Below are 27,765 nucleotides of genomic sequence, written 5' to 3'. Positions count from 1 at the left end.
GCTTTCCACTGTTTTCAACTTACAATGGATTTACTGGGACATAACCCCATGGTAAGTCAAGCAAGATCTATATGCATATTTGTACACACACACCTTTAAAACTTAAGTTTTTCTGTAATGATATTTTCAGGGAAATTCTATATTGGGCAGGAATTCAAACACCCTGACCTCTTAACCTCTTCCCAGCCCTGAATTCCTTGCTTTACTTTCCAGGTCTTTGGAAGTCAACACTATGCAACTCAGACAGTATGAGGTGCTAAATACTTAAGGACAGATGGGCCACCCAGTCTGTCTTCTAAAGATGTTCAGAGCCCACAGACAGACAAATCTGGGGCCACAATCCTGTGCTGGATACTGTGGGAGTGTAGCAGTCGGTAGAGGTAGACTTGGCCTGGGACAGGGGTGACGGTCAGGTAGGCATTGAGTTCTAGATCTAGGAGACTGAGACCTTGCCATTCAGAGAAAGGTAGCAGAGCATTTTGGGCTGAACATTCCAGCATATCTAGCTTATGTTCTCACTGTGGCCTGCTGAGTTTCATTCTAGAGACCCTGGCCAGGGAGGCTGCAGGGGCTGCTTTTCCAGGTGCAGGAGGAAGCGTTCCTGTTGCAAGCAGCTGATGTGCTTCCTGTGGCCCCACGGCCAGGTCCCCGTGAACTCAATGCCTCCAATTGCAGAATCCCTGTAGAGGTTTGTCTGATTGCCCCCAGCACGGAAAGCCTGTGCTGCCTAGATACCCCAGGGAGGAGCAAACAAAGGCTGATGGCAGTACCATTTTGGAGAGTTCACTGACCCCTGATGTACTCAGTTCTTCTCCTGGAACGTGCTTTATTCATTTGGAATCACCGTAAAACCAAAGGGTCAGGTCTGCCTGGCACTTGGCCTTACAGGCTCTGTAGCTGTTTCTAGAGACCCAGAGTTACCCCAAAGTAATTTTGTTGAGAAATGTCTTCCCGGGACAGTCATTCATCTTTGAACCACCATCTGCCTGGGCCCATTATTCATGCCAGTTGTGAGAGCTTGAGGACACGGATACAGAATTATTTTAATCCACCATGTAACTAGCTCAAACAGAGGCAAGGCGGTGGTTAAGAATCTCATAACTGGGTTGGGTTGGAAGTTTCTCCATTTATCCTGGGACCTTTTTACTTTTTCTTTAACCATTTGAGAGCATGATTTTTTACTCAGGTGTTACTTTCATTTTAAAGGTGTGTCATCGGGGCGCCTGGGTGGCTCGGTCGGTTCAGCCTCTGCCTTCGGCTCAGGTCATGATCCCAGGGTCCAGGGATCGAGTCCCGCATGGGGCTCTCCGCTCAGCAGGGAGCTTGCTTCTCTCTTTGCCTCTGCCTGCCACTTGGCCTGCTTGAGCTTGCACTCTCTATGACTAAATAAATAAATAAAATCTGTAAAAAAATCCACTTTAAAGGTGTGTCATAGGTTCTGAAGAGGATTGCATGGGGTGTTAACAAATTCAGAACATGGCATAGAGTAAGCATTCGATAGCGACCAGTCATTATTTTTTTTAAGATTTTATTTATTTATGTGACACAGAGAGAGAGCACAAGTAGGCAGAGAGGCAGGCAGAGAGAGAGGAAGGGAAGCAGGCTCCCCGCTGAGCAGAGAGCCTGACTAGGGGCTCGATTCCAGGACCCTGGGATCAGGGTCTGAGCAGAAGGCAGAGGCTTTAACCCACTGAGCCACCCAGGTGCCCCACGACCAGTCATTATTAATCATCACTGACTAGCACAGCGTATGAAGAAAGAGCACGAGACTCTTGGTCAGGAGACCTTGTTTCTAGTCATAGTTCTACCCCCCAAATCCTAGGAGAGGCACTGAGCTGGAATGAGGCCTTCCACCCCTACAGCTAGTCCAACAACCTCAGTTTTCAGAAACTTAGGAAGGTATCAGAGCCCTCCGTTGACTGCTCTTAGCTGAAGTGCTCTGCCACTCATTTTTCAAGCAGAAGTAACAGTCGCACCGCTGTCCTGCAGCCGGCCGGCGGACGGAGTACACGAGCGGAGTACCTCAGGCTCAGTACCACGCTACTTGGCCGCTGGGTAAGTCTGCAATTCCGATGAACTGGTGGTATTCTTGTTGAGTCCTGTGCAAGTGTCCTCCTTTCCTGTTTGACTGGGGAGATAGAGACTTGTCATCCTTGCTTATCATCATGTCCCCACCATCAGGCACAGTGACCGGCACATAGTAGGGCTCCATCAGTATTTTTCAACGATCAAAGGGAGTATCTTGCTGAGGGTAGGATTTAGGTGAATTCTGAATCAGAACCCAGCACCTGACTCCAGTGTCTAGGCTGTCCATGCTGTTCCCCATGGGCTTCCTTCTCTTTTTGACGCTAGGTAGCTAGCTTCGTTCCCTGGGCCTCAGTTTCCTCCCTTTGGCTGTGATCCATCAGATCCCCACCCCCACCCCAGCGCTCTTAGGTGCTCACCACCCTCTGGCCTTTTAAGGAGACTGATGTTTGCCACTAGGTGTCGTGATTGGCCAAGTAGCAGAAAGAGAAAAAAAAAAAAAGATAGCATTGAATTGGTTCCCCTAAGAGTATCAGTGGGAGTGATCTAATCATTAGAAGCTAGTTGCCCTTGGATGACCTGTGCAGTTTACTTGGGGAGGGAGGCAGTTGTCCCCGGCTTTGCATGCATGGACTTTGGAGCCAGGCATGGGTTGGAGCCCACAGCTCCGCTCACACCTCCAACACCTTGGAACTTGCCAGGGCCCTTGCTTCAGTGATGTCATGTGCAGAACAGACTCAGCACTCGGCCAGGGTGGGGGGTGAGCTCCGCGAGGTTAGCCGCTATGAGAGCTGCTTCTGGTGTTTGATACCATAAAACGCCACTTTTCCGTTCCCTCCAAGCCCAGTTGATGGGCTTCAGAAGCCTTTGTGGCTTGCTCCCTGTTTTACAAAGCCAAAGGTTTTTATTTTTGTTTTTATATTTTATTTATTTGAGAAAGAGATAGCACAAGCAATGGGAGCAGAAGGCAGAGGGTGAGGGAGAAGCAGGCTCCCCACTGAGCAGAGAGCCCGATGTGGGGCTCGGTCCCAGGACCCCGGAATCATGACCTGAGCCGAAGGCAGATGCTTAACCGACTGAGCCACCCAGGCGCCCCAACAAAGCCACAATTTTGTCGTCCCTTAAAAGGCAGACTGGATGGCATATCAATATCAGATTAAAGGGAAGTCTAGAATATTTTTTTGAAGATTTTATTTATTTACTTATTTATTTATTTGAGAGAGAGAGAGAGAGAGAGAGAGTGAGTGAGTGAGAAACAGCATGAGAGTGGAGAGGGTCTGAGGGAGAAGTAGATTCCCCACAGAGCCGGGAGCCCAATGTGGGACTCGATCTCAGGATTCCGGGACCATGACGGAACCGAAGGCAGTCACTTAACCAACTGAGCCACCCAGGCAGCTAGCCTAGAATATTTGAAGGGATATCAGAGCTCCCAGAAGAGTCAGCACAGAGCTTAATTAGCACAGAGCTGGGGTGTTATGTTCATCAGTAGAACTCAGGGTGGGGAGCGTTGTCACAAAATGTTCCTTGCTGACATTGTTCAAAGAAAGGATTTCTTTGTTGCATGGATCATCATTCAGATCCAGGCGTCTTATTTTTAAAATAATTTGGGGAGAATCTTCTAGGAATAACAATGACTAGCATTTATTGCGCACTTACTGTGTATAAGTTACTAGGCTGAACACCGTACATGCATCATTCTGTTTAATCCTCACAGCAACCCTATGAGTTTGCTTATTATGTCTGTTTTCTAGTTCTAGATGAGGAAATTGAGGCTCAGAAAGATTGTAATAATAATAATAGTAATAGGCAACAGTACTGTGTACTTATAAGTCAGGTGTTACTCTAAGATCTTTAAGTATCCCTCCCACAATAACCCTATCTACCTGAGAAAACCCAGGCACAGAGAGGTTATGTAGTTTTGTGGAGGTCACACAGGAAGGGAGCAGAGCATTCAGGACATAGATCTGGCCCACATGATTCCCAAGTTCCTTTTTTAACTACCAGACCACGCTGCCTCCTACAGCACTTTATATGTATGCAGTAGGTACTTAATAAGTGTTTATGGAGTTGAAGAGTTCTCAGACTATTAGCCAACACAGGAGACTCGCTAAGGAAGAGCTATACAGTTCTTCATACTCCTTTTACCCCAAATTGCACCTCTGCTAACTTTCATTAATGTTATAGGATACATACGCTGCTCTCGGGCCAGGATTTTGCATCTAATTTTTTGTGGGTAATAAGATAGATATTCTTCCATTGGAACAGTCAGGAAAAGGCCGCTCTTATGGCAGATGTTTTTGGGAAACACCTCTACAGGGAGCATCCCAGCTCATTTTATTTGCTTCACATTTTTCTGGTAGACATGTTTGGGTTTGTTTGCTCTGCTCTCATGGTGTCTAGCAGTGTCTCTTTAGCCTTTCCAAGCCAGGGCCGGAGGGCTGCCAGGGTGGCGAGCCAGCCACCTGTGTTGCACCATCCGTGTGTGCTCTGACGTGCAGAGGAAACTCAGTAGGCCTCGAGCAGGCACGCTCCCCAGGCCTGACACCACACCGACGCCAGGGAACACAGAGGGCAGAGGACCTGCTTCCCCGGTTAGCAAACTGGCCACTGCTACCAGGTCATATTTTTTGGTTGTCACGGAGCCAGTGAGGTCTGAGGAAGGAAAACAGGACCCAGGCCACATTAATCATTCTCCAGGTATAATAATTCAGTCCCAGTGGTTTGGTTGCTTGATTTTTTTCTTTATGTGTCATTGCAATAGGAAACCCAGGTGAAGTCAGACTGAAACCTCCTCCTCACACCTGTGGTTCTGAGCTCTGAGGCTTATTTCCATAACCTTCTACTCGTTCCTGTTTTTTTTCTTTAATTGAACTGAACCATCCATCTTGAATCTTCCTCCGAATTTGTCAGCATCCCTGCGGGCCTGCGTGAACTAGAGCCTCTGGGGTCAGCCTTCTCAAGGAAAGTAGTGTTCTTCCTTCTAAGTAAAAGACTCCCCCCCCCACTGTGACCAAAATTATGCATATTAAAGGACATAGATGGAGGGTTTTGGAGCTGTTGGAGGGGTAGTTGATGGCCAGCAGGGGGAGGTCCCCTGGTAGGCCGAAAGGCGTGAGCTGGAGAGCACAGGTGCTAGGGGTCCCACGCGTCATTGCTCCTTTGTCCCTATTACTTGTCACCTTCTGTATTCACCTTCCCAGGATGCAGTTGGAAGCAGGTGTTCATCTTGTCATTAACAGAGCTAGTGGACCCTTGAGAGATGGGAAGACGTGTAAGTGATAGGCTAGAGGAGATTCATGACTCATGTGGATGTTTTTCTTTTTCCCAACAAGAACAGGGCGTCCTACTTGCTTCCTCATAATGGCACAATTAGAAAAGTCATACCACGCTATGGGCTCTGGGTAGCTGGGTTCTACCTGGCCACGTGGGCTGAGGCACTCCTAAACCCCAGCCAAGGGGACAGAGTGAGACACTGTGCTCCATCAAATCAGAAACCTCAAAGTAGGGATTACCCTTGCAGTCGGTTGGCCAGGATATTTTACCGGACCCTTTTGCTGCCCAAAGTTGGAAATCCAGAGTAGGTGTTGACTATAGAGATGTTAAGGTCCAGATCCTTCATGGGACTTGCAAGGGTAAAAAATGAGTCAGAGAAGCTTGAACTGGTCACAGAGGAGCAGCGGGAGTGCTGGCACCAGAACCGACCATGAGCACCCCAACTATGGAATGGGGTGACTGAGGAGGGAGGACTTGATATCACACGCGTGCATGTGTGCACATGCACACACACCCTGGGTTCCATGGAGCTGGTCTACTTGTTTTCGTATTTCATTCTAACCAAGTATTTTACAAGCCAAGAGAAATTTTAAACCACTGCCCTGTACCATGTTGCCTCCAACACAAACCCCTACCCCATCCCAGACCCAGAAGGTGGGCGACTGGTATCCAAAGCTATTACCCTTTGAGCAGTAGGCACAGCGTCACAAACTCTTGGGGACCTGTGCCCAGCATCAGTTGTCATCCATCTGTTTCTAGCCCAAGAAGCCCATTAGTCCGCAGTGAGTTACTGCTGCAGGCTCCCAGCTGCTGTCCAACTCTAGCCTCGTCTCCCCGCCCACCCAGGATGTGGTCAGAAGGGGCTTTTTATGAATTATAAGCCTGAAGGTGCTACTCTGTTTCTTTTTTCTTTCGTTGTTCCTCTGATGAACTAATTCCCCTTCTGCATTCGGGTGCCGTCCATATGTCCCTCTGGGAGGTATTCCCAGCTCAGCGCTGCCCAGCCATCCCACTTGCACCCTCTGCCTTACTTCGTAGAACAGTTGCTGCACTGTTGAGAAGTTGTGTTTCTCTCCCCCACCCCGCGGATGCTAAGCCCCTGAAGGACAGTGGGCTCTCTCATATCTGGTTGCAGCCTGAAGGCCCAGCCCGGACAGGATGAGCTTTCAGTGCACACTCCCCAGGCGACTGAACCTTGGTCTTTGGCTCACTCTGCAACGCCTGGTTCTGCTTGTTGTCCTAGTTTAAAGCCTTAGCCTCTTGGTGGTATCAAGGCTTTCCTATAAACAAACAAAAGCTGACCACTAGTGCTAGCCCAGGATCAGGATATATTTAGCACATTTGTTGGTAATTACTGTTCATTATTATGACACTAGGACTCTGTAAGAGTCTTAAGTGCCCTTGACTCACCAGAAGCAAATTAAATTATTCATTTGGCAAACATTTTGAGTATCCACTTCGGACAAAGTGTGTACTCAGTACTACGAAGTGTGTAAGGGTGGGTAAGATAGGGTTAGCCTCCTAAAGTTGACCGCAGAGCTTTTATATTTTGATGTTTCTTTCTATGTCAAAGATTTTAAAAGTAGAAACAAAAAGAAAAAATGAAGCCCTTGAAGAAGGCAAGACCCATTTTGAGAGTAGTGGGATCTCCCAGTATGAAGCCAGGAGATACTGTGGGCTCTTCATTAAAGCCCAGGAGTGTGATGAGATGAGCCACGCTGCCTTTGGGGGATACAAGGATATATAAAATGTAAAGCTTGCCCTCAGAAGGCCCATAATGGAACAGAAGAAAAAAAGATTTATACCTAACTACCTCTAAGACAACCTAAAGCGGAAAAAATGCTCTACGTAGCTACATCTGTTTGGACTACAAGTAAGAAAAAAGCCAACTTATCTAAAAAGAAGTTCCGATGCAGGCCTTCTCCACTTGACCAGTTTAGTAGCTCATCAACATCAGGTTCTTTGTGTCATCCTCAAATCATCAGCTAGCTCTCCTCATGGGCACAGAAAGGCTGCAGGCAGCTCATCCTTTCCTGTCAATGCCAAGGCACATAGAGGACTGCTTCTTATGCATCCCTCCTTAAGAATGAAGAGACCTTTAGAAACCCGGGCCCCACCCCCAGCTGACTTCTCATGTCTCATTGGCAGAAGTGGTACATATGCCCACCCCAAAACTCATCTTTAACAAATGGGGGGGGTCATTTATGTGGCCTAGACCAATGTAGATTTACCCTAGTCACGTGAAGAAAGGGTGCACTTGTTCTGCCAACAGGGCAGAAGGCAGAGATGGCTCTGGAGTGGCGGGTTAGAGTGCCTGGTACAGAGGGAGTCATAAAAAATACCACATTGTTCAGAGGAGAGCAAGAGCCTCATGGATTTTGCTTCTAATGGAGAGGACCTACACACATTGTTTTGTTTTGACTTTTGGCGGTTTTTTGCACACTTTGTGTTTTAATGGAAGAAATATGCTATGGGAGCACACCAGGAAGGCTTCCTGGAGGAAGTGATGTCTAAGCTGTAGAAGAAGACTAAAAAGGAGAGGGACACGATATGATTTGTCTTTCAGAAAGATCACTCTGGCTGTGAAGAGTGGATTGGTGGAGTTCTGATGGCAGGTGGACGGGCTAGGAAACTGTGACAGTGTGGCAGAGATCAGTGGGCGGCTGCTCATGGTCCTAGCATGTGGACCTGGCAGTGGAAATAAAAGCACATGAATTTGAGAAATACTGCATATGCAGAGAGAGAGCAGGACAAGGAGATGGAAGAGGAGGTGCAGTGGGAGAGAGGGGGGCCCCGGGTGATTCCAGAGCGTCTGGCGTGAGCAGAGAGGTGCCGCCCCCTGAGCTGGAGACCACAACAGTAGGTGGAGGTTTGTGGCAGGGACGGGAATGGCAAGTTCAGGTGTGACCAGAGCCTGGTGCGTGGGAGGTGGGTGGAGTCAGAAGCAAGCTAGAGAGGTAGTCAGGAGTCAGAACTCAAAGGGCCCTGTGGGCCCTGCTGAGAGGTTACACTTGATCCTCCCAAGAATCTGTGCAGCGGGGTAGTGAGGAGAAATGGAGGCAAGGAAATTCTGGGCATGATGGTTGGAAGGGTCACAAGAGGCAGGAGACCCCAGGTTCTGCCGTGTCGCAGTAGAATGAGCTGCACGAAGCAGACCGGGAGGGGGCCCGAGGCAGCTGGAAAGGGTTTGGGGCTCTTCTAGAGTGACAACACCAGCTCTGGACCTGGCAGGCTCACAAAAAGGAGAAGTGAGAACTTTGCAGAGAATTTAAATCCAGTGTCACTTTCAAGGCTCCCCACCTGTCCTGCCAGCACAGGCATTCTCCCAGTAATAAGAACAGAGACAACCACCCAGAGCTGTCAGGGCGGTTCTGGAAATAGCTCCTTGTGCTCCCGACTCAGGCCAGTGCCCTTCTGACTCCAGACCCCTTCAAGGAGTCTTTATGTACCACTGCCCAGACATTTGACTAAGTGCTGGAATTGTAGAACTGGGGAGAACAATCCAGTGTGGTGGGCAGAGAAAGGAAGGGGACAAAAGCCAGTGAAGCCAGAAGGCAAATACAGATCTATGAGTGAGTGAGCGAGCATGGCACTTTCAGTGCTCGGAAGCAGGGAGGTGGAGCAAGGCCAAGGGCAGACTTGTAAAGTCCACTGGGGGCTGCCCTGACCCTACCTCAGCTTTGCCTCACCTGACCAACACACCTTGCTTTATGATGTAAATGACCTCCCATGGTAGCTTGCCGTGGCTCATCTGTTCACTGTAGGGCCTGCCTGAATCGAAGCTCTGAGAATGTTTGAAAACAGGAACTTTGAAAAAAAAAATTGTTGCAACATATGCACTGAACACCCACTATGTACTCAACTGTGTTCCAGGTGTTGGGCATTCAAAGGTGAGTAAGATGTGGGTCTTGTCTTCATTGAGTAGGGAAGACAATTGCATGAACTTGCCATTGTAGTGCAATGAGGTCAGTGCAGTGGTGGCAGTGGAGGACACCAAAAGGAGGCCACTAATTCAGCCTGGGAGTCACCAGAGAAAGTTGTTAGAAGCTATAATACAGATCAGATTTACACTACCCATCTCTGCTTTGGGACGTTTGTAAGGACATAGGGGGATATAAGTTAGTGCTGACTAACGGGTGTCTGGCACATAGTAAAGGCAAGGGGTGATGGCTAATATTATTTGTAGCTAGATTAGTGAAGGGACCAGCTGAGAATAAAGAGAACATTGCTAGGAAAGTAAAGATACCTTAGTCAACTGTCAGTTGCATACATTTACATAAATTAAGGTGTTCGAAATCAGAACAGGAGTAGCTAATTGTTTTCAACATATGCACCACCTACAGTTGATTGGAACCCTGGTGTTGAAAAGTGCTGTTAATTAATTCATGTCTGGGCCCAACAAGAAAGAACACTGTGATCCATTAGTGATGTCTGCCGCGGGCACAGGAGGGGAAAGAGGCAGCATACGTGCCTCACATCTGTTGTTCTTAAATTAGAGTAACAACTCAAATAACTGGGATCTGACTACATAAAACCTATGCACCCCACCCTGGGCACTTTGCATTTCTAAGAGACAAAAGTGCTCTGTTCATGTGTGACATTTTTGAAAGTAAGTAATCATACTTCAAAATTGTCCATGAGTACCTAAGTACATCGAGCCCAGTCTTTTATATGTGCTACAGCTAGACAGCTGTCCTCTTGTCCCTGATCAGAGCTAGAATCAGAGCAACATCCTGAAATGCCAAGGAAAAGGTGAATTAGTAATTAATTGCTATGTTGATTAAATTGTATTTCTCCCAATGATGGGAGATTCTCCATAAGAGCTGATAGGAGAAAGGGGCTGTGAACAGGATTGTTCCATTATTCAGAGCTTCCCATTAAAGGGTCAGCTCCATCACTCAAGATTGGGCCATAATGAGTTCTCCCCAGGTGCTGTGCAGCGGGGTGGAGAAGAAATGGCAGTTACTTATATCTGGGCAATAACTTGTTGAAAGACAGCTGTGATACAAATGCACTGGTACTTGTCATGCTTCACAGTCATTAACCTGACATCGCAGTTTTGCTGCGCTAGATGCTGATTTGGGTTAGAAGTGCAGTAAGCTCCAGAAGATGGAGTGAGGCACATTGAGTACATGCGTTGAGTACGTTCTGTTCATGAGATGGTCCTGAGTGCTGTTCTGGTTTTCCACTTCTAGAATCATCCACGGGTTAATGCTTTCTGTCAGTCCTAGAGATATAAGAGGTATCTTGCATTTCATGTGGAAAATATGTAGGCTTATCTTTTGAGGGATGCTTTTGAATGGGGAACAAGGGCCAACGTAAGGCCGTTCGTTGACCTAAGTGTCCAGGGAGCTAGTAAAGGGAGCAGGTGCCACAGCAAGTATTTGGGTGCGTGTGAACTTTTATGCTCGTGGTCCCAGACACGGAGGCACTGACATGCTGGAAGGCCCCGTCCTGGGCGGTGACTGGTGCTTCCCTGGAGCGGCCACACCGCGGGCTCCGAAGGATACTGGCCACCGAGGCCACAGACTGTCCTCACCCTGGGCCAGGCTGCTGATGGTGTTTGTTCTTCTCTCTGAAGCGCAGAAGGCTTTTCTCTGTACATGTAGCAGTATTCCTGGAGGTAGACCATGAAACATTCTCCCTGTGCCCCAGCAAGAAAGTCTCTTACAGACTCTGCCTTACTTTTGAACAACTATAGTTTTTACTTTAAAGGCTAATGTCATTGGCTTATTTAGTGGCAAATAAATATTTTAATGCGTGTGTGTGTGTGTGTGTGTGTGTGTGTGTGTGAGACAAGTATACAAATGGCCAGTCATGGAGGCTGGAATTTTTACAAATCTTTTTTGGAAATAGGTAAATATGAATGGATATACAGGGGTGTGTGTGAGTGTGCATGCATGTGTATAAAATGTTTGGAAAAGTCCTGGGTGGCCCAAATAATAATTGTAGTTTCAGACAGTCGAAAAGCTTGTATTTTTTAATACAGAAGGAAAAACGAAAGTACATGTATCTTTTGTTAAATTATGAACAAAAATAACTGTCTAAATGTTCTTTTTAAAGTATCTGATGTGAGATACTTACCTATGTATCATTACCTACGTAAAATGTCCAAAAATAGGGAGATGCATCCCAGAAGACGTGGGAAGAAATCTGTGCAAATCACTGATGCTGTAACTAAAATGAATCATTGAAGTAAATGGATGGGACTGAAGTGTCTTCTGCACGTGATCTGTCGGTCTGATGTGAGTCCGGCTCAATGAGAGGGTGTATAAATATGCACAGGATATTCTGAGAAATGAGTGGGCCTGGGAGCCCAACCCCCCCCAGCTACACACTGTTTCTGTGGGAAAGTATGCTCCCTAAGAATCTTCTTTGAAGCCAGCTCTTGAAATCCTGCTGGTTTTTAAGTTGGAGGGCTAAGGGCAAAAAGTGACCACCTACTGATCTGTAAAATTCTCAGCACTGTTCCATTATCAAGCATTGACTGAGTAACCGCTGAGTGGCTTACACTGTGATAAGCGTCGCAGCGTGAGACAAAAGCCGTCAAGGAGCATTTCTGCCCTCAGGAAGCTTGTACCTCCTCAGAGAGAAAGAGCTGGCCTGCAAAGCCCCCTGAGCTCTTCGGTGCCTGCGGCTGCAAAGCCAGAGGCCAGCAGGGGGCAGCAGGAAGTGTGGCTAATCAGGGGGGTGCGGGTGCCACCAGCAGAGCGGTTCCCCCTTCATTTGTAACCCCCAGGGGCACCCCAGAGACTTTCTCATCTTCCTGGAGAGCCTCATACAAGCTCCAAGCCAGGCCTGCACTGAGTGTCATATGATCCCAGCGTGCTGAGCATTTGGAAACCACAGATGGCATGTGGCATTACCTTATTAGGGAAGGTTCAGCCATTCTTTCTTTTCTGTCTTCTTTTCTTTCTTTCTTCCTTTCTTTCTTCTTCTTCTTCTTCTTTGTCTTTTCTTTTCTTTTTTTTTTTTTTTCTTTTCTTTTTGGAGGCTAGGCTCTTGGCAGTCTAGGCTGCGTGAACCTCCCATTCCCACAGCTCCAGCTCTGAAGACGCCCTGGTGAATCAGCCTTTCTGAGACGTGGAACCTGACTTTTTGTGTTTTGTGTCACTTTCTGGGAGAGTCTACAGTGGGGACAGGCCTTAGCGGGTGACTCACAGCAGGCAGAGTCCTTGTCTTCTTCGTGAGAAGCTGTTGCTTGTCATTGTTCTCAAGACTGACCAAAAGTGAGAAGAGCTGTTGGGGGTGGGGTGCAGCAAGTGAGCAGTAAATTCCTGCGTCTGGGGCCACGCTGTGTCCTCCTGGGAAGGCTGAGAGCCTGTGGGGGGAGGATGTGGCCACGGCTGGGCGGCCAGGTAAGGCCTCCAGAGCAACCACTGTGCTGTGATGGAAAAGGCCTAAAAATAGTCCTGTGCTGTGCATTGCCTCTGAGCAGTGCTTCCCAGGGCGGGTGATCAGCCAGGAATTGCATCCAGGCCTTCCTTGTGATACCGATCTGGAGTTTTTAGAAGCACTGAGTCCTTGTTACTCCTTGGGCACTTGGGGACAGAGGGGAGGTGACATTCCTAGCCAAAGAGTTTATATTATAATAATAGTCGTAGTGATGATAACAAAACACGCATTGGTCCAGTGTTTACTGGGCTCCAGGTGCTGGGAATGCAGCAAATGGTTCATCATCTCCTTTAATTCCTTAGAGCCCTGGAGGAGTTGTTACATTGTTCTCCCCATTTGGCAGACCAGGCAGCTGAGGTTTAGGGAAGTTTAATGACCTGTCCAAAGCCTCACTGCTAGGCAAGGACAAAGTCAGGATGCAGACCCAGGTCAGGCTGCCTCCACGCTTTAATTACCAGCTCTTCTTCTCTCGGAGGCATTTTTATTTACATTTTCTTACAGATCTTACTTCTCCTTCCTTATCCTGTTACTTGGGAAGGAGAAGAGCCCCCCCACCCCACCCCACCCCCGTGTGCATGCACACACGCCCGCGCACGCACACACACACACACACACACACACTTCCCGGCGGGTGGGGGTGGAGGGTGAGAAGAGGGAGAGGCATTGGAAAAATAAGTCAGAGATGAATTTATTTTGAAAAAGTGTTAGTGAGCAAAGTGTTGAGCTGGCCAGCAGAGAGGGAGAGGCTTTTGGGGACTTCGCGTGCCTGTGTTACAGACGGATGCATGGAAAAGAATGGGAGAAACAGAAAGTAAACTAGGACAGGGCAAGACCCAATGGAAGGAAAGAAAATAGTCAGCAGAGAAAGGCTGTCCTGCCTTCAAACGCAGTGTGTTAATGATTAACACTCTGCAAACGTTTCGGATCCCACGTGCTCTCAGCGGTATGCAGAACTCTCTTGTTTGGAGGGGAGTTTTGCCTTCCAGAAGACAAAACCCTGACATTTAATGCTGAGTTTCTACAAGGACTGGATGAAATCACCACTAGAAAAACAAGAATGGCAGCGCATGTTAATTATTTCAGGAACCCTAAGAGAGTGCAAGGGAAACACCCGACACCCCAGGGAGAGATGCCCCCCCACCCCATTCTGCTTCCCGCCCCCTTCTTGCTGCCTCCATTGAAGATCCCACATCCCTTGTATTTCTCCAGAGAAGAAAAAAAGTGCATAAAGGAGATTTTTGCAAAGTAAACTGCATCTTCCCAGAAGCCTAAGGTACCCTTGCGAGGCTGCTCTGACTTTCCTATCAGGCGACTTATCTTTGATTGGCAGCCTGCCTCCTGACACTCCTTTCTTTCTCTGCCAGGAGCATCTGAAAAAGCCAGGGATTTCTTTATTGATCTTTAACCAAACTCCTAAATACCCAGGACTTCCCCTCTTCAAAAGAACCATTTTGCAAACAAGAATCCTTTAAAAAAGTAAATTGCAGTCCACTTCGCAGATCTCTCCTCATTCCCCCAGCCCCTCCCACCCCTCCTTTTTTTCCCTAAAAGGAAGGCTCTTCATTCCTGCTGGCCTTCCCTGCCCTCCTCAGACTAACAGTCTCTGGTTTTAATATAGCAAGTTCTGTAAGTATTTGTCTTTTGCAGATTAGGAGAGTGAAACATTGCAGCCGCGCTCTGTGGGTTCCCATTCTGCCCCAATGAATAGAACTATGCCTCCCCATCCTTCTCCTCCTGGCCAGCAGCCTCAAGTCCCCTGGTATCTCTGCCTTGGCACGGGGAGCCGACATTGTTTGCATAGCGTACATTCCTGGACAATTGAGCTAGCCAGTTTAACCTTCAGAGCATCCCCGTCGGTTTGTGGGTGTTTGTTCCGGGGAGAGGGGGAGAAGAGATGGTGGCTTTCATGGGTCACACATGATGCTGCCCACACACACGAAATTCCAAATCTTTGGACTCCGGAGATTAGCTGAAAACTGTGTTGCCAAAATTCACAAGCAAAATCAATTGTTGAAGGTACTTCAGTCTTTCCAGAAGCAGACAGCGTTCATATTTGCTTTTTACAGCAGTCCTCACTCACCTCACTCCTGTCTTATTGAAAGCCTTATTTTAAGATTAGCCCCATTTCATTTATGTTGAAATTAATCTTCATTAATTAAGATGCAGTAATAGCACATCTTTCTTAAAATACATTATGATTGGCACCTAATGAGGGAGCTTTTAAAAGTCTTATCCCAAAGGGGCGCCTGGGTGGCTCAGTCGTTGAGCCTCTGTGTTTGGCTCAGGTCATGATCCCGAGGTCCCGGGATCAAATACCGCATCGGGCTGTCTTCTCAGCGGGAAGCCTGCTTCTCTCTCTCCCACTACCCAGCTTGTATTCCGTCTCTCGTTGCCTCTCTCTCTGTCAAATAAATAAAAAGAAAAAAAAAAAAAAAGTCTTATCCCAAAGACCAAGTCTTGGACCACCCAACGCTCAGAAAACTCTTTGCTTTTAAAGATCCTTGTTAGGAATTATTTCTAGTTTTGTGTGCATGAAGGTTGGTTCCAGAAATGACATCAGGAAAGATATAAGTCAAAACTCACCAGTCTCTTCCATTTATTTTGTGTGAACTATTGAATTATAGCTCCCTCCATCACCTGCCTCCCCTCCAAGAAAACTTTTAAAATATTACTTTAGGGATGTCTACTGGCCTTTTGCTTTCAAATTGGGGTTTAAGCTTTCCACATCATTATCACCAACCTTCCTTTTATCTCTATTCACCTTTGCCCAGATTCTAAAAGAATGAATGTTTTAGAACCTTGAGATAAAAATTGTAATCTCTCTGAATTACTTACCAGTACTCATTAGGTTAAGCATGATTTTATTTTTTTTTTGCACATTATTTAAAAATCAAAACACCAACTGGTGGATTTAAGCCAAACCCCTATTTTTAGAACAGTGTAAAAAAAAAAAAATTGCAGATTTTATTTTAGGCCACACAGACGGACAGTCATGGAGGAGGCTCCTGGGCATTTTTCCATCCCCCATTGAAGAGCTAGTGTGACCACCTCCTCTCTTGGGCAGCTGCCTCCCTCCGGATGCCTTCCTCAGCACAAGCCACTTCCAGACCTCTGACGAATTGGTTACTGGGAAGAAAGGATGTTGCAGACTTAATTTAAAAAAAAGAAGAAGAAGAAGAAGAAAGAAAGAAAACAAAAAGTGTTTTGTAACTTTCCTTTTAGTTATGGAGCATTTGAGTGCTCATTGAGCTTGGGGGGGAAATGGAAACTTTTTTTTTTTTTTTTTTTTAAATTAAAAATGGGGGAGAAAAGTTTCCTTATGTGTTCTTACAGGAGTCAACTTAATTATGCCTTTGTCAGCAGGTAGTTTATAGGGGAGTCAATTTTTAAAGAAGGAGAAGGCTCTGGCCTTTAATTATCCCAGCTGGTATTCAGCTTTAGAAAGTCAGTATACCTGCTGCGTATGTTAATTTAACCACTTTATAGCATCTGAACTCTGCCATTCCTCGACCAAACCAATTCCCCAAAGAAAAGAATTCAGAGGAGTCAGGTGATACAGGAGAGCTTTATACCTACATATCTTCCCCTCTGTCTCTCTGTACTTTGGGCTTTAATTAAAATTTTAGGTCAGTTTTAGCTTTTTTTTTTTTTTTTTTTTGTTTTTGGTTTTTTGCTTTTCATGCTACTTCAAAGTCATTTGTTCACTAATTCATGTGTTGCTACCTTCCACAGGTTCAATCAATAAATAGTTAAGTGCTTACTTTTTTGGGGATATAGATGAAGATACCCTGCCTTCAGAGATCTTAGCTTCTAAGGAGACAGAGAGAAAGTAATAAGGGGCTTACTCCAGACCATAGTAAGTGATCAAATCATTTCCACAAACATTTATTTATTAAGTGTCCACCTGTTACCCAGAAATAGGAGATGGTCTCGTAGAACACTTCTCACAGAGAGGCTCTCAAATTTGCTTTCTTATTTTTCCCTAACCCCATGAGATAAGGGGGACAGGTACCATTTTCTTCATCTTTGAGGAGAGAAAATAAAAATTCAAGGACATGAAACCATTTGTCCAAAGTCACAAAATTCCTCTGTGGGAGAACCAGAACCCAGAGCACTGGGACCAGTTTCTGCCCTCTATCTTTCCCTGTGCCATGTGTCCTGGTCACGGGAGGCCCAGTAGTTTTAGCACAGGAGGAAATGGGGCCCAGAAGAATACAGTGCCTTTTCCAAATTGCACAGCTAACTCCTGTCAGATCTGGGACTAAAGCCTAGAACCCTACCAAATGGATCCTTTCAGTTCAGCAGTTCAGATCAAAAGCCTGCTGGGTCCCACAGCCAGTGTCCGTGAAGGGCTGGCTCCTTGGCCACTGGGAGATCAGATTTAGGTACCTCTTCCACTGACGACATGTCCATTACCCCTGGCTTGGCTTATCAGCTGTGTGTAGATGCCCACATAAGAGAGACTTATACTTTGTTTCACAGCGTTTATGGAATAGTCACTATGTGCCAAGCACTGTTCTAAACACCTTACAGATACTACCTTGTTCACTCCTCAGTGCAGACTGAGAGATGGGTACAGTTGTTACGCATCTTGAGATAAAGAAAGAGGTACAGAGATAGTAAGTGACTTGCCCTCAGTCACACACCTTGGGAAGTGGCAAAGCTGGTCAAGGCCTGACAGGTGGCTCGGGTCTATGAACTTAGCCAGGGCTCCAGGTGGCTAAAGGGGATGGCATATTGCCTGGGCAATATGCAAGGAGGGACAGAAGATTTGGGTGGGACTAGAGAAACCTAGGTTCAAATCCCAGATCTACCTCTTAGTAGGAGTGGGATTTGGCAAAATGATCAAACCTCTCTGGACATCATTCTTCCCATCTGTAAAATGGGACTAAAGCGTAGTTCATTGGATTGTAGTGACAATGAAAGGAGATTGTATTTACATAGCCCCTCAGAAAAACACCCGAGTCCTTGTGGCCACTCTGTGAGTAGTGCTTACACATTCATGCTTCTGGACCTGAGCCTTGTCTCCATCCATTTCTGGAAAGCTGCACTATGATATGCAGGCTCTCTGCAGATTACAAATTGGCATCCTTTTTCATGAATGTGCTTTACGTATCTGAAAATCAGTTAGTTAAAAAGGTGCCTGAGTATGACATGAGGGCTAGGGAAGAAGAAACAGCCCGGGTAGCTGTTGCCTTTCCCTGGACACCCCAAGAATTTTGGCTCGGGCTCTAGACCCACATGCAGCAGTTGGCAGCTCAAAACCCCCGCTGCTTAACCTAGAACCATCTTGCTCAGAATGCATCTGAGGGACCTGCATTCAAGAGCAAAGGTTTGGAGCTCATCTGTCTAAGGTCAGATCCCAGCACTGTGATGCTTGCTTGCTCCAATTTACTTAATTTCTTTGTGCCTTAGTTTCTCCCTACATCAAATGAGGATGATAGTAGGTGCCCTCATACAATTAGTGTGAAGGTTAAATAAGTTAATTGTTAAATAAGTTAGCACAGTGCCTGAAATAATAAGAACCCAGTCAGTACCGCTGAGCGTATCCTTAGTAGTGTTCTGATCATTCAAGCATTGACCTCTGGGGACTTCCTCCCTTCTCTCTCACACACTAACACACCTAAAGTGGTGTGTTATGTTATTACAGTACGAGCCATTTTCAGTACTCTACTTATAGGAAAATATCATCCTCTCCATCTCAATACATTTCCAGAAAGTAATGTTACGTCCAACTGATGTTCCCCAGCCTCCCAGGAAGCAGTACTTTCAAAGAAAGCTAGATGACTGGTCTGCCTCCTAACTTAGCTCCTGCTGCTGGAAACATCACAGCCACCTTTATTAATTGCTCTTTGAGTTTTCTGGAGTTTTAAAAATGTATGTTTTACATTTAAATGGGTTTGGGGGGGTTTGTTTTTTTCTTTTTGTTTGTTTTTTTTGTCTTTTGGGTTTTGTTTTGGTGACAGGGTCAAGAAGCAAATTCAAATATAGGTAGATAGGAATAAACCTCAGCTGTCTTCTTAACCTGGGGCCTCACCTTGCCAAGGTGCTTCTGTCCAGGGGCATTCTGGCCTGTTGTCCTCCCTCCCTAACCCAGCCAACCGAATGGAGGGCTCACGCTCTGGCTATGGCCTTAGGCTGTGCAGGCAGCAAAGACAAAAACCTCTCAACTGCTGGACCCAAATCTTCGTGTCATGGGATTAGGTGCAGTTTTCATTATTTGCTAACAAACATGTGTTGCATTTTGCTTTATGTAACCATGTTTTGATAATGTTGGCCTACCCGGTTGGCTGTGGTAAGAAGAGCCTTGCTTCTGCTTCAGGTTACGAGGTACAACACATACTAAATGTTAATGGTGAGAATCCAAGATTCAGATTCCTGAAATACCAGAGGGCATTTTCGTGTTTGCCCAGCTTCCCCTCCTCCTTCCCTCCTTCAGACCCTGGAAAGTGACTTCAGTCAGGCCAGCCAGAGATGCTCTCCTTAGTGAATCCAGCCTTATTCTGAATTCTGCCCTTCAGAATCAGAGACCTTTGTTCTTCTGATAAACAAGTAGACAGCTTGTGCCTTTACTCTTCTAATGAATAAAACACAAGTATTTTGCATACCTGTATGGCATCTAATATCATATGTTTACTGTTTTTCTTTAAATCTATTTCAAGTTAACTCAGCTTTTAGGTTAGCCTCTTTTTAAAAAAAAATTTATTTAAATTCAATTTAGTTAACATATACTGTATGATTAATTTCAGGGGTAGAATTTGGCGATTCGTGAGTTACGTGCACACCCAGTGCTCATTACGCCAAGTGCCTTACTTAACGCCCATCACCCAATTCGGTTACCGCATACTCCTACCCACCTCCCCTCCAGCAACCCTCAGTTTGTTCCTCATAGCTAAGAGTCTCTTAAGATTTGCCTCTCTCTCTGTTTTCATCTAATTTTATTTTTCCTTCTCTTTCCCTATGTTCATCTGTTTTGTTTCTTAAATTCCACATACAAGTGAAATCATACAGTATTTGTCTTTCTCTGACTGATTTATTTTGCTTAGCATAATACCTTCTGGTTTCTATCCATGTTTTTGCAAAAGGCAAGATTTCATTCTTTGAGATTGCTGAGTAATAGTCCACATCTTCTTTATCCATTCATCTGTTGATGGACATCTGGGCTCTTTCCATAGTTTGGTTATTGTGAACATTGCTGCTGTAAACATTGGGGTGCAGGTGCCCCTTTGAATCACTGTGTTTGTTTCCTTTGGTTAAATACTTAAGTAGTACAATTGCTGGGTCATCGGGTAGCTCTATTTTTAACTTTTTGAGGAGCTTCCATAATACTATTTTCCAGAGTGGCTGTACCAGTTTGCATTCCCACCAGTAGCTTAAGAGGGTTCTCCATTCTCCTCATCCTTGTCAACATCTGTCATTTCCTGACTTGTTTATTTTAGCCACTATGACTGGCATGAGGTGGTATCTCATTGTGGTTTTGATTTGTATTTCCTTGATGCTGAGTGATGTTGAGCATTTTCTCATGTGTCTGTTGGCCATTTGCATGTCTTCTTTGAAGAAGTGTCTGTTCATGTCTTCTGCCCACTTCTTGACTGGATTTTTTACAGCAGCCTCTTCGTAAACAATATCATCCAGAAAACCATTGATCTAGGGTGTAATTATGTTTTTCTAACAAACATTAAAATAAACATTAGCTATTATTATTAAAGAATGTATGTCTGTGGCCACCAAAAATCATTGAATGTTCCAAAGAGTGGAATATAGCACTCTGACATCGAGACTAATCACATGGTAATTTGCTAGCATTCTTTCACTGAAGAATAGTGACTTTATTTATAACCAAAAATATTTCTCTTTTTGGGGGGGGCGACGTCACTTTGTACATACTGTTCTGCACTGTTTTTCTTCTTTTTCTTCAGTTTAGTTGGACTCTATCATTTAAGGCTCTAAAATGTATTCCTCTTTTGAGATAATCATCCTCCTTATCTCCTGGAGTGACCTGAGGATGAAAGCTCCAAGCACAGTGCGTGGCACAGAGTTAGAGCCATTAGAAGTGAAGACTTCTTTGGTCTGCATGGGCGCTTTCTTCTCAGCTGAACTTAATCAAATCCTCAGGATCACAGAATTCCTAGATTCCTTGTGAATCTGTAATATAGTGGCTTACCTCTGGAAGAAACCCAGCACATAAAGATTGGGCAGTTGGGGAATAGTCAGGGGTAATAAACAGAGACTGAAGTCAAAAGGATAAAATGTTTCTTGATATTAATGCATGTTGCTGTGAAGGAGTCTTTTTGTGACTGCCTGTTTTCAAGTGATTTCTAGAGGAGTGCTGGAGAATCTGTGTCTGGCGAGCTGTCCCTCATTCGTGCCACCTGTGAGAGGAGGAGGAAGAACTGAAATTATCTCAGGACTTGGAAGTTTTTGATTCCTAGGCTTGTCATTGGTCCCACCACCTGCTTGACACATTAGAACAACTTTTCAGAAGATCTTTTACCCCATGGTCAAAAACTCAGATGCTGGAGGACTCAGGCCAGGACAGGGAGCGAGACCCATCTGCCCCAGCTCAGCAACCCTATGGGAATGTGTTCTCTGTAAACATGCCAGATACCGGGGTTTTTATATGAAAACTCTCCATTTCTAAATGTTGGCACTCTGTGTGTGTGTTTAACTAATTCCCTGCAGGCAAAATAAAACAGGTCTGCAGGCCAATCCAGCCCTCCAGCTGCCAGTTGGTGAGTTTTGACCTAGAGTTTGCTGCCTTGATTTTAGAGTTTGTCCTTAGATAATACAGTATTTTTTCAATAACTTGCTCTAATGTCAAGCAGCTAGTTTAGTTGTTATAAACTCTAAGAATGCTGGAATCAAAGAGCAATTTGTAACTTTGGTGCTAAGTTCCTGTTGGGGGTGATCCAGCTCTTCCAAAATCTGAGAACCAGCTGTTAGCTGTGAAGCTTGGGCTCACCTCTTTCCCCTCTTTGCAAACAAAGGAAACAGATGCCAGGCAATTAACAGCACAGGTAACATCTTGGTAGGGACTTAGGCTAGAATGCAGCGAACTTTCTTCCATAGTCAATGCATTTTTGTAGAGCGGTAGGAACAGCTTGGATGAAAAGTCCACGTTGGGTGCATATGGCAATGACCTTACAAAAGAAGCGGCCTTGAAGTCCAGGTGTGCAGTCATTTGGAATAGCCAGGAATTCTGACTTGTTTATTCTCCCCAAAGCCCTGAAGAGCTTTAACAAGCAAACAAAAATCCATTGAAACCATCAGAAATGCTTTTTAGTTCTCAGCACTCATAATCTTTAAGAAGTCATTTTCTGTCTTCTTTTCCCAGTGTGTATTTTATAAAAATGAACTGAGGTCCAAATTAGATAAGCTGTATGATTAATGCATAACCTTCATATCTGAACTGAAGTGGGAACAGTCAGTGGAGAGCAGTATTTGGGGGAGGTAGTTCATTTTAATTCTTTTTTGTTCTAAGATCTACTGGATGAAAGTACGAAACAGGTGATACCCTGTTTATCCGTCCATATTCGTGGAGTACCTGGTGGGTTATACATGTAGTGGACTTCTGAATGAAGCCGTAACATTTCATTACCCTAGATCAGAGATTGGCAAACTTGTTCTGTAAAGGGCCAGATAGTAACTCTTTCAGGCTCTGTGGACCATGTAGCATCTTCCACAACGATTCAGTTCGGCCACTGTAGGGTGAAAGCAGCCATGAATAATACATTATCGAGTGGACATGTCCATGTGCCAATAAAACTTTACTTGCAAAAATTGACAACAGACTGGATTTGGCCCGCAGGAGTAATTTGCCTCTGCTCTAGCTGAGTGAGGAAGAAATATGGGATACTTGATTATATTTATTTGTTATATTCTTCATTGGTTTTATTATTCAAACAACAAAAGCCAAAGTGCATTCATAGTCCTACCTAGGCAAATCAATTTCATCTTTCTATATTCTAATCACTCTTTGTCAGTCTGCATATATAATCCCTATAGACCTTGTAAGTAGCGGAGGTACAAATGTTTTCCTAAAGGTACTGTCCTAAATATTTTTATATAGCAATACGGCCTTCAAAATTACACCTTCAGTGATGTAGGATGTTCCCTTTTGCTGACATACCATCGGTTATCCACTTGTATGTTTTGTGAATTTTTATTTTTTTTCTTCATTTTTCAGCAGATAGTACTGTAGTAAATATCTCTATGCACATGCCTTATACTTTGGATTATTTCCTTAGGATAAATTACCTAGGTTAGAATTATTGGTTCAAAAGATAGGGACTCTTTTTTTTTTTTTTTTAATGCATTTTGGAAGAGGATTGAAAAGTAACTTTGGAAGAGTTATAACTACTGCCCATAGCAGTTCCAGCTTCACAGTGGCGTTCATGGCCACATTAGGCTTCGATTAAGCAGGCCGTTTGAACTTGGACTGTCTGAACTCACTGTGTCTGCTTCGTGCCCAGCTCTGGTTTGCTGTAGTGGAAAAGCATGGAAACATAACACTTCCCTCCCACTGAAACTCATCTGCTGGATATTCTTAGCAACAGGGGGATCATTAGGAGTAAATCTCTAACTTTTCAAGTAGACAACTCTGAAGCAGGCTCCTCCTTTGAAGGTACAGATTTTTTTTTTAAAGATTTTATTTATTTATTTGAGAGAAAGCAGGAGACAGAGCACAAGCGGAGGGGGAGGGCCAAAGGGAGAGGGAGGAGCAGACTCTCCGCTGAGCAGGGAGGTTATGTAGGGCTCAACCTCAGGACCCTGAGATCATGACCTGAGCCGAAGGAGACGCTTAGCTGACTGAGCCACCCGGGCACCCCAAGGCATAGATTTTAAACACCGCTTCTGGAAGTCCATCGTTGATGCCCAGGACCACTTGGATCCCTTTTGCTCTGTTATTTCCCAGCATAGAGTTCACCCCCATATAACATCTACAACACTTCTTGTCGCCTGTGTAATGCCAGCCTTCCCTCACTGATCTATCCCTGGTTCCTCCGGTGGATCCTGGCAACAGTAGGTGTCCGATAAACTTAGGTTGCGTAAAGACCCTGCTGGTCCCTGTGTGGCGACTCTGTTGTGCATTGGTGGTCAGTGGGTAGGAGGCTGTAGAGACCCACTCTGTTCTCCAATAGAGCCTGGAATTAAGATGATCTTCCGAGACTTAAATTGGCAAAAATCCAAACACAGTGGGAGGGAGGGACCATCAAGATGTCACCTGAGGGAGGGGATCTCAGAGCAGGAAGAGCTAGGCCCTGAATTCTAATCATGGCCTAAGTATTAACAGAAACTATGGTCCCTGGAGTTCTCCTCTTAGAGAATGTGTTCCTGGAAAGCAGGAGCTCTGCCTGGAGTCTGGAAGGGAGAAGAATCAGCTGATGGTCACTGAGCATTGTCCAGACAGATATCTGCTAGACCTCAAGGTGGCCTTCGGACCTCACCACAACCCAACTGAGCCATCTCGCTACTACTCACTTCCCTTTGCTTGGCCCATGTGCTCCCCAGGCAGCCTCCCCGTGTCTCCCATGGCATCCTCCTTGAAGCCCCTGGTCCCAGGGAGGGCTGCCCTGTGCAAGGAGGAGCAAGCCCACTGGTTCTTCTCTTTGAGTTTGACGAGCACAGGTCATTTATGGAGAGGGTCCCCTCTGAGGGCACTGATGGAGTTTCAGAACCCGACCAGCAGAGGCCTAAACTTGCCCATAGTGTCTCACGGTTGTGCTGCCTTAGCCCAAGCACAGAGCAAGGAGTAGCTGGCATTCTACCTTCGGGGCACCTTGCCCATCACCCTTGGGCACCTTCCACCTGCCTCAGATCTGTCAGCCAGCCCTGAGGAGAGTCACACACACGGTCAGAGACCAGGCTTTGGAATTGGGCAAAGCCGGACCCTCTAATGAATAAGGGAGGAAGAGGCTGATGTGAGCAGGGACTGGTGGGAGACGGGACTTGTGTGAAAGCCCGAGGGTGGTGAGGACTGGCCGAGCCACGGGGCAGCTCAGCAGAGCTCCCCGACACCACCACCACCACCACATCCAGGTAGGACTTGGGACTACTGCAGTGGCTGCTAGAATGATTTCTGGGATCTCCTTCTCACAGAAGTGTCAGCATCCCGCTAACCGCGGGCCCACCCAGCAGTCACTGAGCCACCCAGACACTCTGCCGTTTCCTCGGCCTTCTTATCTCATATTTGCAACTTAAACCCAGGTTCAAACCTTGCCTCTTCCAGTCAGTGGCCGTGAGACCGCGGGCAACTCCCATACACCTTCTGAGTATGTTTCCTTATTTGCAAAATGCTTGTCATGTTATACACCTTGTCAGGTCGTCGTATGGGTTAGAAAGTAAGAACAGAAGTTGGCACATAAGACACACTCAATAAATGGTATTTATGGAATTCGGTCGCTCAGTCACTCAACACATGCATACAAGGCAGTGTTCTAGGAGCTGGGCAAACAGCATTGAAAAAGACGGACCTTGTCAGGTGCAATGATGCATGCCTGTGGTCCCAGCTCCTCAGGAGGCTGAGCAGGAGGATTCTGTGAGCTCATAGGTTCTGGGCTGTGGGATGCTAAGCCAGCTGGGGGTCTGCGCTAAGTGTGGCATCAACATGGTGACCTCCCGGGAGTGGGAGACCACCAGGTTGCCTGAGGAGGGGTGAACCGGCTGAGGTTGGAAAAAAAAAAACTCTCATAGAGCTCATATTCTAGGAACAGAGGTAGGCAAAAAACACACAGAATGTAATATGAGGCAGTAATCCGTGTTCAGAAGAAAACAGAAGCAGAGTAAGGAGAAAGAAAGTGACAGGTAGGGTAGGGTGGTGGCTGTTTCAAGCAGGAAAATCAAGGAATTGCCATCCTGAGAAAAAGGATGTGAGCAGAAACTGAAAGGGAAAACAAACAAACAAACGAACAGAGAACAACCCATACAGATATGTAAGGGAAGGGCATCCCAAGCAAGGGAACAGCATATGCTAAGGCCCTGAGGTGGGAGCAGGCCTGGCACGTTTATGGAAAAAGCAAGTCGACCACAAGAATTAGGGGGAGAGTGGGAAAGAAGCCTGGAGTGGTGGCCAGGAGCCAGATCTAGGGTCTCCTAAACCATGCTAAGACCCTGGAATTATTCCAGGAATTAAGGGAAGCCACCGAAAGATTTTGAGCAAAAAGAACAGTGTGATGGGATTCAATTAAATTTAGCTGCTGGGGCTGCCTGGGTGGCTCAGTGGGTTAAAGCCTCTGCCTTCAGCTCAGGTCATGATCTCAGGGTCCTGGGATCGAGTCCCACATCGGGCTCTCTGCTAGGTAGGGAGCCTGCTTCCTCCTCTCTCTCTCTCTACTTGTGATATCTCTCTCTCTCTGTCGAATAAATAAAATCTTTAAAAAAAATAAAATAAATTTAGCTGCTGATTGTAAAGTAAGTTGTAGGGCAGCAAGAGAGGAGTAGGAAAGGGAGAGGGGAGTGTGGCCTGGACCATGCTGGGAGCATAAAAGCATAGAAGTAACAGCAAGCTGCTGGGTTCAGGATGTGTTCTTGTAGGTGGTGCCAGCAGCACTTTCTCCCCAGATTAACTGCTGGTCATGAAAGGAGACCGGCATGACTCCAAGTACTTGGAGCCTGGGCGTTGGATAAATGATGTTGCCATTTCAGGGATTGGGGAATGCCAAGGGAGGAAGGGTTTTGGCAAGCGGAAGGGGAAGAAACCGGAGGTAACCTTCCCGGTGTTGAGTGTGAGATGCATGTCCAGTGGATATCCAGATGGAGATGTTGAGCTGGTAGGCGGATGTTAGAAGCCACAGCCCCCTGGGAGAGGTCAAAGCTGGAGATGCAGAGGTGGGGGTGCTCAGGACTGTGAGAAGGTCTTGCTGTAGACCGAAGCTCTGGGAGGACAGTGACCGTCTCTGTTTTACTCACCTCTATCTACCCAGCGTGGGCATTCTGTACGTGTCTGATGAGCAAATGCATCGGTTGCACAGTGACTGTGGTTTAGTGCCAAACGAAATCGTTGACCGAAAATTTGCTTTATTATTCCAACAAAAAATAGAAACCTCATATGTAGTTTCTTAAGAAATAATTAGCATGTGATAACATCAAAGTGGGACACTGAAAGGAACGTTTGAGACCACTTAATGCAAAAGTTCAAAATCTGTGGACAGCGGATGGTAAGGAGAATAGACCATTTCTTACCAAGGGTCAGAATGTCAATGGGGCCATGCACTGGCAAGAAGGTGAATCAATAAAATCTTGAACATCAGTGCACTGTTATCCAACTGTAGGAAGATGTTGTGATTAATAAAAGAGAACAACACTTGTGTTAGTTTTTTGTCGTTCTGTGTTCTCATAACAGGTGCCAAAAAACACCTGTCTTTGGAGGGAAGAGAGTTCAGTCAGCACTTGGTCATTAAAAGGAGTCTTTTTTACTGAACTAGGTGGGAAATGGGGATCTACTCCAAGCCCTCTGTTTTACTGATGAAGAAAGGGAAGAGGGGTGGGATTAAGTGAGATGAATAAATTAAGCAGCTAATTAACGACTGGGCCTCCATGGACCATAAGCTGGGTAGAAGCTCTCTCCACCACCCCATGTCTGTTCCATCTCTCAGCACCAACTTTTTTCAGACCAGTAACCGAGGTATTGCCTTAGAACATCATTCATGTCTAGCCATGGAATTATTTCGATGACTTATTTTTGCTTTCGCTCATTTCAAAATCCACTCACAATTGCCTAAACACATTCTATTTGGCAGTGTGAAAGAATACATAGTCCCAGAAGGGTCAAGGAAAGTGAAATTTTTTTTTTTTTGAAGATTTTATTTATTTGAAAGAGAGAGAGAGCAAGTGCACGCAAGTGTGTATGTGAGAGAGAGCACAAGTATGCAGAGCCTACTCAGGCAGAAGGAGAGGGAGAAGCAGGCTCCTTGCTGAGCAGGGAGCCCAATGCGAGGCTCCATCCCTCCTGACTTGAGCTGAAGTCAGAGGCCTAGCCAACTGAGCCATCCAGGCACCCCGGGAATTAAAATTTTTAATGTGCTATAGGTCATGTACCAAGTGATTCTCATGTCAAAAGTTAAGAACTGATTT

At 45.9% G+C, this 27,765-nt stretch overlaps 1 pseudogene; it reads left to right on the top strand.

Annotated features, from left to right (window-relative positions):
* LOC116875085 overlaps window positions 1-27,157 on the top strand; it is a 98,070-nt pseudogene extending 70,913 nt beyond the window's left edge.
* Window positions 27,158-27,765: the final 608 nt, after the last annotated feature.

The sequence above is a fragment of the Lontra canadensis genome, unplaced genomic scaffold, assembly GCF_010015895.1.
Source record: "Lontra canadensis isolate GAN:19392208 unplaced genomic scaffold, GSC_riverotter_1.0 scaffold40, whole genome shotgun sequence".
Classification (NCBI taxonomy): Eukaryota; Metazoa; Chordata; class Mammalia; order Carnivora; family Mustelidae; genus Lontra; species Lontra canadensis.
This window is presented reverse-complemented; position numbering and strand designations above follow the sequence as displayed.